At 36.3% G+C, this 6,449-nt stretch overlaps 1 pseudogene; it reads right to left on the reverse strand.

The window, feature by feature from the left end:
- LOC149181562 (ubiquitin-NEDD8-like protein RUB2) overlaps positions 1-1,307 on the reverse strand; it is a 45,717-nt pseudogene extending 44,410 nt beyond the window's left edge.
- Positions 1,308-6,449: the final 5,142 nt, after the last annotated feature.

Here is a 6,449-nt window from a genome sequence, read left to right on the forward strand (position 1 = left end):
GTGCAATTGCATTTTACAGCAGAAAGAAAACACTCTGTATACACAGTGCTTAAACTTCAAATACTACGCAAAACCTTCAACTCATCAATAGTTTGAACGACTATCAGCAATTACGATACACCATAGATATTACAAAAATCCACAATGATTTGAAAGACTGTCAATGACTACTTTACATATGCTTCAAAATTTGCAAAGATTCAAAAGGCTATGAGCAAGCACTATACAAGCAGTAAAAATCCACAACGACTTTAACGAGTATTAGTAAGTATCAATACCAAATAATCAAATTTTGGTACGCCTGACAGGCTCGGGAATAACAGTGAGGAGTTAGAAGTTTCCCACGACAGGGTAAGTTCCATCCCCACCAGCTTTGGCTCACTTGGAGATATGGCTCAAACTTATGACACCCGGAGATGAATACCAGGTGAAAATATAAAGGGAGTTTCACGATTGTGTTTTGGTTAAGACTTGCCAGATTTAAGAGGTCAGCAGAGTGGGGAAAGTGGGGAGTTGTTATATCCTCCACCAGGGTTCAAAGATATACCAAAGAAGTGGCGGGGACACAACCCACACGGACTTAAGTCCAGCTGAGTACGTAGGTGTATAATGTAAGTAGGATCTCATTAGCGAATAAATGGTGGATGATCAATGCATATATAAAAGTTATCTCACCTCTGGATATATGGTGGCTAATCAATACGTGAGAGGCATTTTAGAGAAGTAAAAGTCGAAAATTCTACGCAAATAGCATTTAATTTCATCAACAAGTAAAAAGAATAACAAATATTGCATGATAGAATGCCCAATGGTTAAGAGCGCAATCACTGACAACACAGAGTTGCAGAATCTAAAAAAAATAATAAAGCCGTATTGCCCTTGGATCAAAAGTGAAGGAAAAGTATGCATACACAAAGTTCACATGACACAACAAAAACCCGCAATAAATAAAATAAAACGGCAACAACACGGAATGAATGCCCGGAATAAAACCAGAGACCAGAAAGAAAATCATTAAAGAATCCATTCATAACCAAAAGCGATCAGTGAAAGAAAAACCCCACATGTAACAAAAAAAATTCGGAAACAAAAACTAAGTTCTACAATTCTGTCATACAAAAACCCACTCGCATCAAACACCTAAAAAAAAGAAAACATAAACCTAATTGGGGTACAACATGATTCCTAATTGGGACACAACATGATTCCAATACCGGGATTTTTCCCTTCACATTATCAATGGTATCGCTGCTTTCAACATCGAGGATGATCGTTCTCACTTTGAGAGTCTCCACACATATCTGCATCTTGGCCTGAAAATATAATTGATCCTCCAAAAAAACCTGTGCGAGATAGGGTAATCACTGACCCAGATTGAAGGGTCGTGAGAATAGATACATATAAGGTTCATGCAAGGATAAGTTGTTTGATCCGACAAGAAACAAGAACCCCTTAACACAAAGGCAATGAAGAATTTGACACTGACGGGATGGCTGATTGCCCCAGGACCATCATAAGTCCACGATTGTGTCCACCCAGATGTCTTTACATGAGTCGATGGAAAGCATTTGACTATAGATGCAAAATTTGCTTTATACGTCCACGAAGGGCATGGCCACCACCATGAGAATTGTGGTCCACCAATAGGATTGCAAGAAACTACCAAAATTTATTTTCAACTCAATGAAATTTATTGTTGTTTTTATTATTTTAAATAAGTATGGTGTGAATGCCTAAAATATTATAGATTCTATAATTCTATAAGTTTAAAATACAATTAAAAACATAAAATTTTGGAGTTTTTGGTTTTTCTCATGGTAATGGTATTGTTATGTGACATGGTAGTTTAATAATTAAAGTCTTCTTTATGTTATTAAATTTGTTTTAAATTGATTAATAATTAGTATGGTATATTTTTAAAATGAATTCAAGAAAATTTCAAAATATAAATTATTTGAAGGAATTTGAGGTAATTTTGCCAACGAAGACTTTTTTTTGGTAGAAGTATAATTCTAATGAGGGCTACTTATCTTAAAACTTATGGGATTACCTTGAGGTAATGGTCAAATTTCATGGTTGCATTCTTAGACATTTTAGTAATGGTTTTCTAACACAAACACATACAAGCACATTAATTATGTCACTAATTTTAAAAATTATGGAAATATCTTGAAGTAATGGTTGAACCCTCACATTGCCCCCAGTGGTATTATATTAATGACTTTGTGACCTATGTATATATAAGTGGATTAAGCTCACCCCATCTTTCTTTTAGGAAAATCCCCTAGGATATAGATAAGCATGTGAGAGAGTGCATTCTTAAGGCACTCCTTATAATATCATTCGTAAAAACATCAATTAACACTATATGCCAAGTATGGGATAGTATGAGAACCAATAGAGGTTTAATAATAATAAACAATACCAACCGTGTGTCATGGGTGTAAAAGGGCATTACATACCAATTCTCCGAAATAATCTATATATGATATAATAAAATCCTATATATATATATATATGTTTTGAATAACCTCCTCATATAAATGAAAATACCTATATAATTTTTAAAAATAAAGAGAACAAACTCTACTGTATGAAAGACCCAACATGAAATAATTCTTTCGAGACTACTCCACGTGCACAGGGTCACACGGGTGAGCAACCCCCTTTGTACATTGAGCCGGGTGTTGTTGTAGGTCATAGGGGGGTGGTAGCCCCCTTGCACAGGGTCTCGGGCAACCCCAGGAAAAGTTTTTGGACCCTATATTAGGTGGGTGGACCTACCTATGGTTTTGTGCATGGATTTCACACATGGTTTTTGGGCATGATGGTTTTTTGTCCATGGTATTTTGTGGATCTCGTCAAGGGAACTACAGTTATCTTCTAATCCATGGTTAATGGATTGGGTTTATGGTTGCTTCTGCGCATATATATATATGTATTGTTAGATTGAAAAGAACATAATGGAAAATCAATCTCGTAGTTTTAGGATTGAAGGAATAATCTCTTTGTATATCTGTTTTATGTTTTTTGCTCTCCCCATTGTTTGTTTTCTATTTTTAGAATTCATATGCACATAATTTATGTACATTGTTAAAACCTACATTTGGTACTAGAGTTGTTTTGGCTTCAAGGGGATGCCTTTACTACTCAGGGGTCTTTTCTCAAGCGTGTGGTAGACCCTGCTCACTAGGAGATTTACGGGATCGATTCTTATGGTGAAAGAATATGGCAAGTAGTGGAAAGACACAGATTGAGAGATTTAATGGTGAGCGTTTTGAGTTGCCGAAACTCAAGATGGAGAATGTGTTGATGGATAAAGATCAATGGATCGTAGTAGATCCGGGTACTAAACCAACAACAATGTCAGATGAAGACTCAACGAAGTTGCATGGGAAGGCAACGAGCACAATACGATTGTGTGACTCAGATTCAATATTGCTAATGTATGAGGGGAAGCTTCCATGAAGGCTTTGTGGATAAGTTAGGGAATTTGTAACAATCTAAGTCTCTAGTGAATAAATTGTTCCTATAGAAAAAGTTGTATAATGTGAGGGTGAAAGATGGACACTCACTGACAAAGAATCTGAATGCCTTTAATATTTTGGTAAGCAAGTTATTATTTGTTGATATTAAAATTTTAGATGAAGATAAATGCATCAGTTTTTTTTGTTCTTGACGAGATTCGTGGGATATTCTGGTTGTTGCAATAAGTAGCAATGTATCTACCTTATAGTTTGATGAAATAGTCTCATCCTTGCTATCAGAGGAGATGAGACAGAAAATTATCGAGGGCCAAAATGTTGATGCCTTATCTATACGAGGTTCATCCCAAAAGAGAAACAAAAAGAAGTTCTCGAGTCGGAGATCTAAATCTAGAGGGAGAGCTAAATCTGTAGAAATTTTCTTAAAGGTGTGTTGGAAATGCGGAAAGGAAGGGCACTTCAAAAGGGATTGTAAATCTAAAGCTCCTTAGGAAGGAAATGGATGTGATGATGCTCCTTCTGTAGAGGCGAAAAACAACTCACATGAAGGTGGGGATGTGTACTTGGCTTCTTCTTCATGTACACATGTAGATCTTGAGGCATGGTTGATTGACGTAGGTGCATCCTTTCACTTCACTCCCCACAGGGAGTGGTTTTGCAAGACAAATATGATGGTGGTGATTTCTTCTTAGGGGTTGACATGAAGGCTAGAATCGTGGGTCGCTGAAAATACAAGTTGAAGTTTCAAGGTGGAGGGATTAGAACACTTCCGAGTGTTCTGCATATTTTTTCATTGGCTAGAAATTTGATTATGTAAGCAAGTTGGATGATGTAGGTTTGAGAACAATGTTTGATAAAGATACATGCAAGAGGGTTCGGGGAGCACTCATATTGATGCGGGGAGTTTGAATTGGAACTTTGTACAAGCTTTACGATAGCATTGTTATTTATGGCTGGAACAGTTGTGTGATTCCTCAAACTCAAACAAAAAATCTAGTGGTCTCTCGAGAAAAGACCATGATATGTAATCAAACGCTTGGAAATATTGGAGAGAAGGGTCTTCGAATACCTCATGGTAATGTTGTGGTAGAAGTTATGTCTAATCCCTCTCTAAATTTTGATTTTTGTGAAAATTGTGTATATGGGAAGGAGAGTCGGGTGAGATTCCCCTTTGGTCGTAAGAGAGCAAAACAAATATTAGAGCTTGTACCTATGTTGGTTCCATCACTAGGAAAGTTTTTTCACTATGTACCATTTATAGATGACTTCTCAAGGAATACATGGATATATATGCCATACGAAAATTTCTATTGAGTCAGGGCGGGTGGCACTAGATGAGAGGGATTGAGCCATGCTTGTTGACTTACGAGCATATTGAGCCATCATTGTAAGACACTTTGGATCGAGTCAGATTCAATAGATTTGAATTTGTCATGGTGGCACTCATTTGAGATTCAATGTACAATAATATTGTATAGTTCAACATTTTTTCCTTTTCCAAGTATTTTCAAGGATTTTTTATGACCATTTAAAACCACATAGGAATTGATTGTAATAAAAAATGGAGCCTCCATACCTTGGCCAATCATGCTTTCTATACTTACAAGCTCAAATATGTTAAGGCTCTCATGGAAAACCATAGAGGTAAAAATATAAAGGTGCAATGGGTAGATAACGGTGGAGACTTTCACAAGAAGGCATTTGAAGAGTTCTTGGTATATCACGGCTGAAGACTACTCCATATACACCTCATCAAAATGGAGTTGCAGAAAGAATGAACAAGACGTTGATGGAAAAGGCAAGAAGCATGCTTAGTGGTGTAGGGTTAGGACAAGAGTTCTCGGGAGAGGGAGTGGAGACCACATGTTACTTGGTTAACATATCACTATCATCAGCATTGGAGGATAAGTCTCCACAAGAGGTATTGACTCATAAGAAACCTTCTCATTCACATTTGAGGGTATTTCGGTGTGATGCATATGTACATGTTCCAAACGCGAAAATGAAAAAGTTGAATAGTAAATCCGAAAAGTGCATCTTCATTGGGTATAAAGATGATTTAAAAGGTTATAAGCTTTGGAAGTCAGAAATAAGGAAGATTGTGTACAGCTGATATGTGGTCTTTAGAGAGGCGAAATATGCTATTAAACATGAAGTCCTATTAAAGGAACCTAAGAAGATAGAGTTTGAGATAAAGGAGGAAGAACTAGACTTTACAACAGAAGATGAGACCATGGGTTATGTGGTAGAGTTTTTTTAACTGCACCAAGGGTTATTGAGTTAAAAAGGGGGGAAATATGAAGTGGGGGACGAAAATTAGATAATGCAAGAGCATAGAAAAAACTTAAGATAAATGGTTTTGTGGTTTTTTAAGGGGAATAGGGAAATTAATAAGTGGGGAAAGTAATATTTGTAATGGGGAATGGGTTTCACACTAAGAAAGGGGTTTTTAGGAATGGGGATGATTTTTTTAAGGGTAATTTCTAGGGGAATATGTGAAATCAAGGGGTAAAGGTCAGAATGAGGGGAAAGGGTATTTATAAGTAATGAAGGGAAAAATGGAGAAATTAACAAATAAGTATGTGGGGGTGTAGTGAAATGAGGGGAAATTAGTAAGGAAGCTTGGTGAATATCCTTTCTTTGTCACAATTCATCATGCAGATGGAACATAGGATTAAGCATGATAAATGTGTTTTTTACTTTGAAACGTTGTGCATTTGCAACATTTCTTTTACCTACCCTTTATTTACCCTAACATTCTCTCTTCATTTCAATGGGTGCATTTGAGCTTGTTGACTCTTTATTTCATTTTTTTTATTAGAAAGCTATCTAATTCTAACCTTAGAACTTCCAATGGCTCACATTAAACTCATGAGCTCATTCTCATTCTCCACCTAACTAATGATCTGCCACGATATAAAAAATTGGCTACATCTTTATTCTCTATCTACCAACATGAAATTT

The sequence above is a fragment of the Pinus tabuliformis genome, chromosome 3_2 (assembly GCF_031772625.1).
Source record: "Pinus tabuliformis cultivar Carrire ecotype Pingquan chromosome 3_2, CPIR1, whole genome shotgun sequence".
NCBI lineage: Eukaryota > Viridiplantae > Streptophyta > Pinopsida > Pinales > Pinaceae > Pinus > Pinus tabuliformis.